Here is a 12,044-nt window from a genome sequence, read left to right on the forward strand (position 1 = left end):
GGCACAGCGCATGCTTGATCCAGGTGGATTACGTCCTCTAAAACAGTCGACATACGTGTAGCTAAAATCTTACTAAAAAGTTTACAATCATAATTTAAAAGAGTGATTGGTCGCCAGTTTCTCAGGTCAGTCTTGTCCCCTTTTTTGTATAGTAATGTAACTATCCCTACTCTAAAGCTGTCTGGAAGTCTGTCAAGAGTCTCAAGTTCTTTAAAAACTGTCAATAAGTCGTGTGCTAAAATGTCCCAGAAAGTCAGATAAAACTCAAAGGGGAGTCCATCCAAGCCTGGGGACTTCCCCTTTTTAAAACCTTTTAGCGCTTTGTGCATTTCTAAAAGAGTAAAATCTTGGGATAAAAGCACATCTGGACTCTTTACCTTTTTGTCTAAAAACCCTAAAACTTCCTCTAAGATGCCATTGTGTACCTCTTTAGTGCTGTATAAATTATTGTAAAAACTTTCAATTTCCCCTAAAATCAGATCTGTTGTATTTACCTCCCCACCTGTAAAAGTTTTTAAAGTATTAATTGACCCTCCCCGTGTTATTGTCTTTTTAAAAAAATATCTAGTACACTTTTCCCCTTCTTCTATTTCTCTCTCCTTACATCTTAAAATGACACCTTTAGTCTTTGTTTCGGACAAATCTGACATTTCTTTCTTTACTTCTTTAATTTCTTCTGTAAAATCCAATCCACTGTTTAAAAGATTAAAATATCTCTGCAGTCTTTTTTGCAGCCCCATCATGCGTCTTTTTTCTTTATTCTTTTTTTCTTTTCCAATTTGTTTAAAAAACCGTCCTGTCCTTTGTTTCACCATCTCCCACCACTGTGCACGTGAGTCGAAAAAGTCTTGGAGGGTCTGCCATTGGCTGAACTGCTCCCTATATTCACTAATCACTTCCTCATCCTCTAATAGGGAGCAGTTCAGCTTCCACAGCCCTCCCCCTACGGTCACACCCGTGGGTAGTGAAAGGGTGCAGGAGAGCATCATGTGATCAGAAAAGAAGAGGGGGCTCAATGTAGCATCGGTCGGCGGGCAGTCCCTTGTAAAAACATAGTCAATTCGAGAGGCTCTGGCGCCATCACCACTGAACCAGGTGAAGCCCTCCTCTCTTTGATGCATTGTTTTAAAGCAGTCAACTAACTTAAAATCTTTGACTATATTTTGTAATAAAACCGATGTCTTGTCGACCTTAAAATCCTCTCCTACCCTCTTTCTATCCTGTCTTGATAAAACACAATTAAAATCCCCTGCTACCACTAGGGGAGCCCTCCCGAGCATGTGGGGCTGCAGGTCTTCTAAAAGCTCATACCTGTTGTTTTTACCTGTAAAACCATACACATTTAAAATGTTAAAATCCTTACCTAAAAAAGTCAGATTAGCTAAAATTGCCCGCCCATCCCTCACCACAGTGCTGCCCTTCACCAAAACATGGGGATTTTTTATTAAAATAGCAACACCGTCATTTTTGTTAAAATTGGACCCACTCCAGATGGAAAGTCCTGGGGTCCAAATCGTCTCCCACTTCCTGTAATTTGTTAAAAAAGGCAGACCACATTCTTGCAATAAAAACACATCTGACTTAAAAGATTTTAAAAAGGATAACACACTCTGTGCTCGTATATTGCTCTTCACACTTCTCACATTGATTGTGGAGATAGTGAGAGCCATGAGCAGTATGGTTAAAAGGGTGTGAGACATTTAAAAGCAACCAAGGGACTACAGAGATATAATTAAAATCATGTTATTTCTTGTTGCACTTGCCTTCCCTTTTCCCCAGATGAGCTGGGATCAGGGGGGCAAGTGCTTGACGCCTCAGGGCTCGCAGAGAAGGCCTCTTGCGAATCCTTTGGCGATGATGTTCTTAGCTTGAAATGCAGAAAAGAGACTTCATTAGGAGATTCTGCGGGCCACATACGGTCTAGATCTTCCATGGGGGAACTATCTAGCCGATGCGCTACCCGCAGCTTTTTCTCCTCTATTTGAACCAGAGGAGATCTCGCAGTTCTTTTCTGCACTTGAGCATTGGGGAGCGAAACATCTGTTTCACTCCCACTCGTGGACACACTAACCTCAGACACGGTTACTAGGGAGGAAGCCATTTCCTCCTCTTCATCCTCCATACTGTCTTCTTTTTCAATTTCATTTTGAGGATTGGCTTCCTCCCCCTCACCAACTGCCAGAATTGACTCCGCCCCTGTGGCCGCCCCACTTCCTCCTTCCTGTCCAATCCCTGAGGCTGGCTGGGGGTTTGAATTTCCCGCCGAAACCTCGGGGCCCGCCTCCTCAATTGTTTGTTCTTTGGGTGGGGCGGCCATTTTGTTGCTTTTTAACTTGTTGGCAAAACTTTTAGGGCAGTCTCTGTAGAGATGGGATGATTCTCCACAGAGGTTGCACTTTCTGCCATTTTGGCACTCTTCAAAAATGTGCCCAATTTCTCTGCACTTCCTACACACTACTTCTTGGCATGCCTCGGCGAGATGTCCAAGTTTGCCACACTTGCGGCATAGCTTGGGCATCCCTTGGTAATGGATGTAGCCTCTATTCTCTCCCAACACAATCATAGAAGGTATTTGACTCAGGCCATGGTAGCTGTTGGGATCTGCCCATTGTTTAATGGGCACTCTCCACGCACAGCTCCAGATACCGTCTTCATCTAAAACCTTGACTGGTTGTCCACGAATAGAGCAATATCTTGCCAACCATACAGAAATATCTTCTCCACTAACTGTTTCATTAAACATCCTGACAATCACAACTTTCAGTGAATTATCAGTCAGTTTTTCCACAGTGAACATGGAGAAATTGGCTTTACACATTTCAAATCGAGTCCAAAAAGTACTTAGCAAGGAAGCAGAAGCAAAACTTACATCAAAGCCATGATTCAGGGGCAGAGTCAACAGGCAGTTTATGTCCACAACCTTAAAACCGAGTAACTGTTGGATGCACTTCCTAGAAAAGTCCAGCCTGGACATGACCCGGAGAGTGCCATCATCTTTTGGTTTAAATTTAAAACGCACGCTGTGGTGCCTCCTCATGCCGGCACGAGCAGCCGACATGTTGGAGGCACCACTAGCCTGCTGCGGCTAAAACCCAACAATAAATATACAATAAATAAATTAAAACCTGCTTACCTTAAAACCAGAAGATTCCTCGTAGAACGAGTCGTCAATTAAAAGCCGCTTGTCAATGTACCTCCTGAAGGGTGTGTGTCCCGTGTGACAAGCAACACACGAGACCAAGTCCAACAAGAGGCGATCGCTGTCTCTACCTTAGGACCAGACACTTGATCTTAGCCAAAAGGCCGAGAAGCGATGACACAATGACGCAGAGGCGGGGGAGCCGTCAAAGGCCACGCCCACCTGGGCCGTGGCGAGAGGGTCTAAAGGTCGCCAACAAACAAGCTCAGCTCACAGCAATACAAGCTCAGCTTGACTGTTGACACCGAAAATGGATCACAGCAGAGCGCACAACACGACACTTTGGAGTGCAACCTGGGATTTTGGACCAACAAACATTCTGCCCTAAAAGTGAGCGGGCAGACCAAAGCGTACGTCGTAGAGACTTGAAACTCTTGAGGGATGGTAGTACCCGCCCGGTCTACAACATCACCAAGGCTCGGCCCAATCGGCCCCAAGGTGGCGCTGCAGCGATCAGAAGTACGAAATGCCTCGTAACTCCTGAACCGTCCGTCGCAGACCCAAGTGTCTTACATCACCGGAATCCTTGGCTCGGGCCGAACAAGACGCAGGCCTCGGATTCGATGGTTGCGCTGGCGAGATTTTCGGGTATTTGGGATTTTGTGAAAAAGCTACTTTTGCACACTAGTCCTAGGTCTTTCGCCCGATCTGACCCAAACCGGTGCAGAAAGATTCCCTGGAGTCTGATTGCCGACAGCGATGGGGAAAAAAGTCGGAATTTCGATTCACGTTGGCGACGGGACGCCAAAACGTTGGGAGTGGGCGAGGCGGGCTTTACTTAAATGGCCATAACTCTCCAACGGAATGAGACAATTACACCCAAGTCGGTACACCTGTGCACGGGCTCAGCCTGTGCTCAGGTGAAAAGGGATGTGGCGACTGGCCACTTGGTGGCGCTGTAAACAGTAAAAACAACAACATGAATACGGCCATAGGCGACTGTATGTCAGGTGATTTTTCACACATGCACAAGGTATTCATACCACATGATAGAACTCCTCATTCGGAACAACTTTGCTTCTAGGACCACTACTGCCAATAAAAGCGCTGGTTGAATAATGGAGATTATTTGAAGAATGATGAAAAAAATAAACTAAAAAACAGCCCTACTTTTGCAGACTGGTCCTAGGTTGAGAGTTTTACATCTCTCGATCAACGACTGCAGTTCAATTCTCTGGACTTCCTAGGTCGTTAACTACCAGAAGAAGAGGAACTCGAACAATCTGCTCTTTTAACCAGTGTGTCCAGGGGAGAGCGCGAACGCAGTCCCCCACTACCATAAATTATGCAGTCGAGATTCCCACATTTGGGGAATTCGCAGGGGTCAGCACAACCGGAGTGCAATGGCCGAGCCTCGCCCTGGGTGAACCACCTTCCTGATCATGGTGTCTCCCCTGCCAGGTAAGTATGAATTCCCAGGCCTCCCGTCAGAGGCACCGTGTCCCTCTCCGCAATCCTCACCAACGGTCGGACAATCAAACACACACCTGATTCAACTCATCAGCTCATTCGTAAAAACTCCAAGAGATAAGAGAGAGACATCAAAAACCTGCAGAGTCGGGCTCTTTTGCTGTTGTTGTTGTGGATGATGTTGTTTTCATGCTCCGGATCCATGAGCCAAAAATCAATTTCATACGCGGTCACCGGATAGTGGACGAATCAGATGTTAAACGAGATAAGAACAGAGTTGTTGTTTTTTTTTCCCTCTCACACCACCATTACCTGTATAGCATATGATCACCTACAACACCTTTAAAGCACCCATACACAGCAATATACGTTACTTCCATTAACACCTGCTGCCACACAAGACTAAAACATCTCTTTCATTGAACACAGTTTTTGGGGGTGCACCGTTCCCAGAAGTACTGCAATACCGGGTCGATGCGTGGAGTGGACGGAGCAAGCCCCTCTTCCATCTCCCAGTTCCAAAAATCAATTTAATATATGGTGCCCGGGTAGGGCACGTATCAGATATTAAACTGATAAGAACAGATTTTTTTTCTTTCAAAAAAAGTTTATTGTCACATTGTTTCATTCCATTCTTTCAATATCCATTTTTTCCTTATAAAATCACATTTTTGCACATATCTTAAAACAACAAAAAGGACATAAGTTACAGTTAAAAATCAGTTATGTTGATGTGTTGTGTAAAAGTCCATGTATGTTGTGTGTTGTTTTAAAGTAAAGGTAAAATGGATTAAAATAAAATAGGAATGCAAATATAAAACAATAAAACAATTAAATATGCCAAATAAAACATCTCTTGTACAGGATCGAGGGTGAGTCCCTATCAAGAATGTCCATTCACTCCAGGTCTCCAGAACAGGCCCCAGACTCCTCGCTTCCAGTGCCCAGCGGAGATCCCCTCTCCTCCGGCCCGCTGGCCCGCTGTTCCCGTAGCCAGAGTGGTGAGGGTGCATCTACGGGCGGCCAGGTACGGTGGCGGCCGGGACCTTCTCCGTGTGACCTCGGCCCCCCCATCCGAATAACGACGTGCGGCCCACCCTGCAGCGTTGATGTTATCCTCTGCTCGCACGCGTGGAGGGGGACCGTCACGCGTTTCCCCACCAGCAGGTTTCTGGTGACCCAGATGGCATCCTTGATGTGGTTGAGGGTGAGCCAGAGCGAGGCAAACGTTGGTGGTGTCAACTCCTTCAAGCCCTGACCCACCCCCAGGATGGCGAGCTTATAGTCCACCTGGGCCCCACCCGCTGGCAGGCACGGGAAAAACAGGGGGCCTGTCTTGGCCCACAGGTCCCGCGCAGCGCCGCACTCCCAGAGCAGATGTTGAACGGTCTCCGGGGAACCACATCCGGACCGTGGGCAGGTGGAGTTTTTGGCCATGCCTCTGGAGTGCATGACCGCCCTGACCGGGAGGATCTCATGAGCCACCATCCACGACAGGTCCTTAAGCCTGTTCTGGAGAGCTGGGTGGGCTGCGTTCCTCCAAACGTCTTTGGCCTCACCTAGTGTGAGGCCTGGAACTGGACTCACCGATTCTCGATCCTGCACAAGAGAGACGAGAGACTTGTGATTAGTTAAAACAGTGGCATCATTTGTTTCTAAAAGATATTTCTTTAAAAATTTCTTAATAAAACTATGCTCTTTTGACAAATTAAAAGACACTGGACTTTTAAGATCAATGGGTAAAATTTTCAAACTTCTTAGGTATGACCCCATCCAGAATCGGGTCATGGCTGCTGTCTTGTGTTCTCTGGATGGGGTCAGTGCATACTGGATATGGAGGGCGGCAAAGCGGCTGCCTAAAAACAGGTGGGGGTCTGGGAGGCCTTTCCCGCCATTCTCTTTTTTCTTTTTAACGACCTCCCTCTTGATTCGTTCCCACTTGGACCCCCACAGGAAATAAAATACCGCCCTCTCCAACTTAGCCAGGAATCGTCTTGGGGGACTAAAAACAGAACAGACAAGTAAAATTAGTGGTAAAATCACTGCTTTAAAAATTAAAATCTTGCCTTCTAACGTCAGTTGTCTTAGTCCCCAAAAGCCCAGTCTTTGTCTGACTTTCCCTAACATGTCAGTCCAGTTTCCTGGTCCTCCACCCTCCCTGTCAAATTTTACTCCTAAAATTTTCAAATCCTTTTCTTTAAAATCCAAATCTAGTCCTCCTGTGTCCACGTCGCCCCACGGCCCGAAGAGCAGGGCCTCGGACTTACTCCTGTTAAGCTTGGCGCCCGAGGCCCGACCGTACCAGTCAGTCAAGTCCATTGCTCTTCGTACTGATAAAAAGTCAGTCGCTAAAAGGGTCACGTCATCCATATATAAAACGCAGGTCGCCGTCAGTCCACCAGTTCCTGGGATATCTAGTCCTTTAATCCATTTATCCCTTCTCAAGATCTGTGCCAGTGGCTCAATACAAGCCACATACAGAAGGGGAGATAAAGGACACCCCTGACGGACACCGCTGTGGATATTTACAGCTTTGGAAAGATGCCCATTTGCAAGAAATTTGCTGCTTAAGCCCTCATACAGCAGTCCCACCCAAGCTATAAACCTCTCTGGAAAGCCCATTTTTTGCAGTACCTGAAGGAGGTACTGGTGCGAGACCCGATCAAAAGCTTTTTCAAAGTCTAAATTTAGGACTACAAGCCTAATGTTTCTGTCTCTCGCATAACAGATGGCGTCTCTGATCAGTACCAGGCTGTCCGTGATCTTCCTGCCGGGCACAGCGCAAGCTTGATCCAGGTGGATTACGTCCTCTAAAACAGTCGACATGCGTGTAGCTAAAATCTTACTAAAAAGTTTACAATCATAATTTAAAAGAGTGATTGGTCGCCAGTTTCTCAAGTCAGTCTTGTCTCCTTTTTTGTACAGTAATGTAACTATCCCTACTCTAAAGCTGTCTGGAAGTCTGTCAAGAGTCTCAAATTCTTTAAAAACTGTAAGTAAGTCATGTGCTAAAATGTCCCAGAAAGTCAGATAAAACTCAAAGGGGAGTCCGTCCATGCCCGGGGACTTCCCCTTCTTAAAACCCTTTAAAGCTTTTTCCAATTCTAAAAGATTAAAATCCTGGGATAAAAGCACATCTGGACTCTTAACTTTTTTATCTAAAAACCCTAAAACTTCCTCTAAGATGCCATTGTGTACCTCTTTAGTGCCGTATAAATTACTGTAAAAACTTTCAATTTCCCCTAAAATCAGGTCAGTTGTATTTACTTCCCCCCCTCTAAAAGTTTTTAAAATATTGATCGACCCTCCCCGAGCTATTGTCTTTTTAAAAAAATACCTGGTACACTTCTCTCCTTCCTCTAACTCCCTTTCTCTACATCTTAAAATGACACCTTTGCTCTTTGTTTCAGACAGATCTGACATTTCTTTCTTTACTTCTTTTATTTCATTTGTAAAATCCAATCCATTGTTTAAAAGGTTAAAATATCTCTGCAGTCTTTTTTGCAACCCCATCATGCGTCTTTTTTCTTTATTCTTTTTTTCTTTTCCAATTTGTTTAAAAAACCGTCCTGTCCTTTGTTTCACCATCTCCCACCACTGTGCACGTGAGTCGTAAAAGTCCTGGAGGGTCTGCCATTGGCTGAACTGCTCCCTATACTCACTAACCACTTCCTCGTCCTCTAATAGGGAACAGTTCAGCTTCCACAGCCCTCCCCCTGCAGTCACACCCGTGGGGAGTGAAAGAGTGCAAGACAGCATCATGTGGTCGGAAAAAAAGAGGGGGGTCAATGTAGCATCGGTCGGCGGGAGGTCCCTGGTAAAAATATAGTCAATTCGAGAGGCTCTGGCACCGTCACCACTGAACCAGGTGAAGCCTTCCTCTCTTTGATGCATTGTTTTAAAACAGTCAACTAACTTAAAATCTTTGACTATATTTTGTAATAAAACCGATGTCTTGTCGACCTTAAAATCCTCTCCTACCCTCCTTCTGTCCTTTTTTGATAATACACAATTAAAATCCCCTGCTACCACTAGGGGAGCCCTGCCTAGCATGTGGGGTTGCAAGTCTTCTAAAAGCTCATACCTGTTATTTTTTTCAGTAAAACCATACATATTTAAAATGTTAAGATCCTTACCTAAAAAAGTCAGATTTGCTAAAATTGCCCGCCCGTCCCTCACCACAGTGCTGCCCTTCACCAAAAGGTTGGGATTTTTTATTAAAATAGCAACACCGTCATTTTTGTTAAAATTGGACCCACTCCAAATGGAAAATCCTGGGGTCCAAATCTCCTCCCACTTCCTGTAATTTGTTAAAAAGGGCAAACCACATTCTTGCAATAAAAACACATCTGACTTAAAAGTTTTTAAAAAGGATAACACACTCTGTGCTCGCAAAGTAGACCTCACACTTCTCACATTGATTGTAGAGATAGTGAGGGCCATGAGCAGTATGGTTAAAAATACAAGCATTAATAGAAGGATAAAACCAAAAGACTGCAGAAAGTTACATTAAAATCATGTTATGTCATGTAGCACTTGCTTCTCCCTTTCCCCAGAAAAACTGGGATCAGGAGGGCAAATGCTCGCCGCCTCAGAGTCCACAGAGAGAACCTCTTGTGGCTCCTTCGGTGACGATGTTCTAAGCTTAACGTGCAAAAAGGAGACTTCATTGGGAGATTCTGCGGGCCACATACGGTCTAGATCTAACGAAGAGGAACTATCTAGCCGATGCGATGCCCGCAGCCTTTTCTCCTCTGTTTGAAGCAGAGGAGATCTCGCAGACCTTTTTTGCACCTGAGCATTGGGGAGTGAACCCTCGGATTCACCCCCACTATCCACCACACTAACCTCCGATACGGTGTAGAGTGAGGAAGCCGTTGCATCCTCCTCCTCCTCCTCCATTTTGTTTTCACTTCTCTCTTGTTGGGGAACGGCTTCCTCACTCTGTTCGCTGTTAAAACTTGACTCCGCCCCTGTGGCCGCCCCACTTCCTTCCTCCTGCCCACTCCCTGAGGCTGGCTGGGAAATAGAATTTCCCGCCAAAACCTCAGGGACCGCCTCCTCCTTCCTTTGCTCTTTTGTTTGTTCCACATGTGGGGCGGCCATTTTGTTGCCTTTCAGTTTGTTGGCAAAACTTTTAGGGCAATCTCTGTAGAGATGGGATGACTCCCCACAGAGGTTGCACCGCCTGCCATTGGTACACTCTTCAAAAGTATGACCAATTTCTCTGCATTTCCCACATATCATTTCCTGGCATGCTTCAGCTAAGTGCCCAAACTTTCCACATTTTCTACATAATTTGGGCATACCCTGGTAGTGAATGTAGCCTCTGTTCTCACCCAACACAATCATAGAAGGCAGATGCTTCAGGCCCTGGTAGCCCCCAGCGTCTTCCCATTGTTTAATGGGAATTCGCCAGGAGCATGTCCAAATACCATCCTCATCTAAAACCTTGACTGGCTGGCTTCGAACTGTGCAAAATCTGCCCAGCCAGACACAAATGTCCTCCCCAGTCACTGTCTCATTAAACATTCTAACAATCACAGTTTTAAGTGTGTTGTCAGAGAGCTTTTCAACAGTAAACATGGACAGCTGGGATTTAGCTACTTCAAATCTGTGCCAGAAATCATTCAGGTGGGAAACCGCTCTAAAACTAACATCAAATCCTTTGTTCAGGGGCAGAGTCACGATGCAATTCAGATCATCAGGTTTAAAATTTAGAGTTTTTTGGATCAGCTTCCTGGAGAAGTCAAGACGTGACATCCCCAGGAGCTTCCCCTCAACTTCTTTGAATAAAAAACGCACGCTGTGGTGCCTCCTCATGCCGGCACGGGCAGCCGACATGGTGGAGACACCAACAGCCTAAAACTTTAAAAAACAATAAATAAATAAATAAATAGATAAAAAGGTCTTACCTTAAAACAGAACCGGAATAAAAGCAGCTGGATCAATGTACCTCTCAAAAGTTTGGGGCTCAAGTCACTGAAGGACCCAAGCCGGAAAAACCTCCAAGAGGCGATCGCTGTCTCTACCTAGGACCAGACACTTGATCTTAGCCAAAAGGCCGAGAAGCGATGACACAATGACGCAGAGGCGGGGGAGCCGTCAAAGGCCACGGCCACCTGGGCCGTGGCGAGAGGGTCTAAAGGTCGCCAACAAACAAGCTCAGCTCACAGCAATACAAGCTCAGCTTGACTGTTGACACCGAAAATGGATCACAGCAGAGCGCACAACACGACACTTTGGAGTGCAACCTGGGATTTTGGACCAACAAACATTCTGCCCTAAAAGTGAGCGGGCAGACCAAAGCGTACGTCGTAGAGACTTGAAACTCTTGAGGGATGGTAGTACCCGCCCGGTCTACAACATCACCAAGGCTCGGCCCAATCGGCCCCAAGGTGGCGCTGCAGCGATCAGAAGTACGAAATGCCTCGTAACTCCTGAACCGTCCGTCGCAGACCCAAGTGTCTTACATCACCGGAATCCTTGGCTCGGGCCGAACAAGACGCAGGCCTCGGATTCGATGGTTGCGCTGGCGAGATTTTCGGGTATTTGGGATTTTGTGAAAAAGCTACTTTTGCACACTAGTCCTAGGTCTTTCGCCCGATCTGACCCAAACCGGTGCAGAAAGATTCCCTGGAGTCTGATTGCCGACAGCGATGGGGAAAAAAGTCGGAATTTCGATTCACGTTGGCGACGGGACGCCAAAACGTTGGGAGTGGGCGAGGCGGGCTTTACTTAAATGGCCATAACTCTCCAACGGAATGAGACAATTACACCCAAGTCGGTACACCTGTGCACGGGCTCAGCCTGTGCTCAGGTGAAAAGGGATGTGGCGACTGGCCACTTGGTGGCGCTGTAAACAGTAAAAACAACAACATGAATACGGCCATAGGCGACTGTATGTCAGGTGATTTTTCACACATGCACAAGGTATTCATACCACATGATAGAACTCCTCATTCGGAACAACTTTGCTTCTAGGACCACTACTGCCAATAAAAGCGCTGGTTGAATAATGGAGATTATTTGAAGAATGATGAAAAAAATAAACTAAAAAACAGCCCTACTTTTGCAGACTGGTCCTAGGTTGAGAGTTTTACATCTCTCGATCAACCACTGCAGTTCAATTCTCTGGACTTCCTAGGTCGTTAACTACCAGAAGAAGAGGAACTCGAACAATCTGCTCTTTTAACCAGTGTGTCCAGGGGAGAGCGCGAACGCAGTCCCCCACTACCATAAATTATGCAGTCGAGATTCCCACATTTGGGGAATTCGCAGGGGTCAGCACAACCGGAGTGCAATGGCCGAGCCTCGCCCTGGGTGAACCACCTTCCTGATCATGGTGTCTCCCCTGCCAGGTAAGTATGAATTCCCAGGCCTCCCGTCAGAGGCACCTTGTCCCTCTCCGCAATCCTCACCAACGGTCGGACAA

The 12,044-nt window shown here is 46.1% G+C and overlaps 2 non-coding genes and 1 pseudogene across 2 annotated transcripts; all 3 read right to left on the bottom strand.

Annotated features, from left to right (window-relative positions):
* Window positions 1-4,444: 4,444 nt before the first annotated feature.
* LOC143726720 (U1 spliceosomal RNA) lies at window positions 4,445-4,608 on the bottom strand. The gene has a single exon (XR_013198954.1). It is a non-coding gene; the product is annotated as a U1 spliceosomal RNA (small nuclear RNA).
* A 434-nt stretch (window positions 4,609-5,042) lies between these two features.
* LOC143727267 (U2 spliceosomal RNA) lies at window positions 5,043-5,221 on the bottom strand (annotated as a pseudogene).
* Window positions 5,222-11,814: 6,593 nt separating this feature from the next.
* LOC143726722 (U1 spliceosomal RNA) lies at window positions 11,815-11,978 on the bottom strand. Its single transcript, XR_013198956.1, has one exon. It is a non-coding gene; the product is annotated as a U1 spliceosomal RNA (small nuclear RNA).
* Between the last annotated feature and the right edge of the window lie 66 nt (window positions 11,979-12,044).

Source organism: Siphateles boraxobius, unplaced genomic scaffold, assembly GCF_051911475.1.
Source record: "Siphateles boraxobius isolate OS27281-9 unplaced genomic scaffold, OSU_SipBor_1 77, whole genome shotgun sequence".
In the NCBI taxonomy this organism is placed as follows: Eukaryota; Metazoa; Chordata; class Actinopteri; order Cypriniformes; family Leuciscidae; genus Siphateles; species Siphateles boraxobius.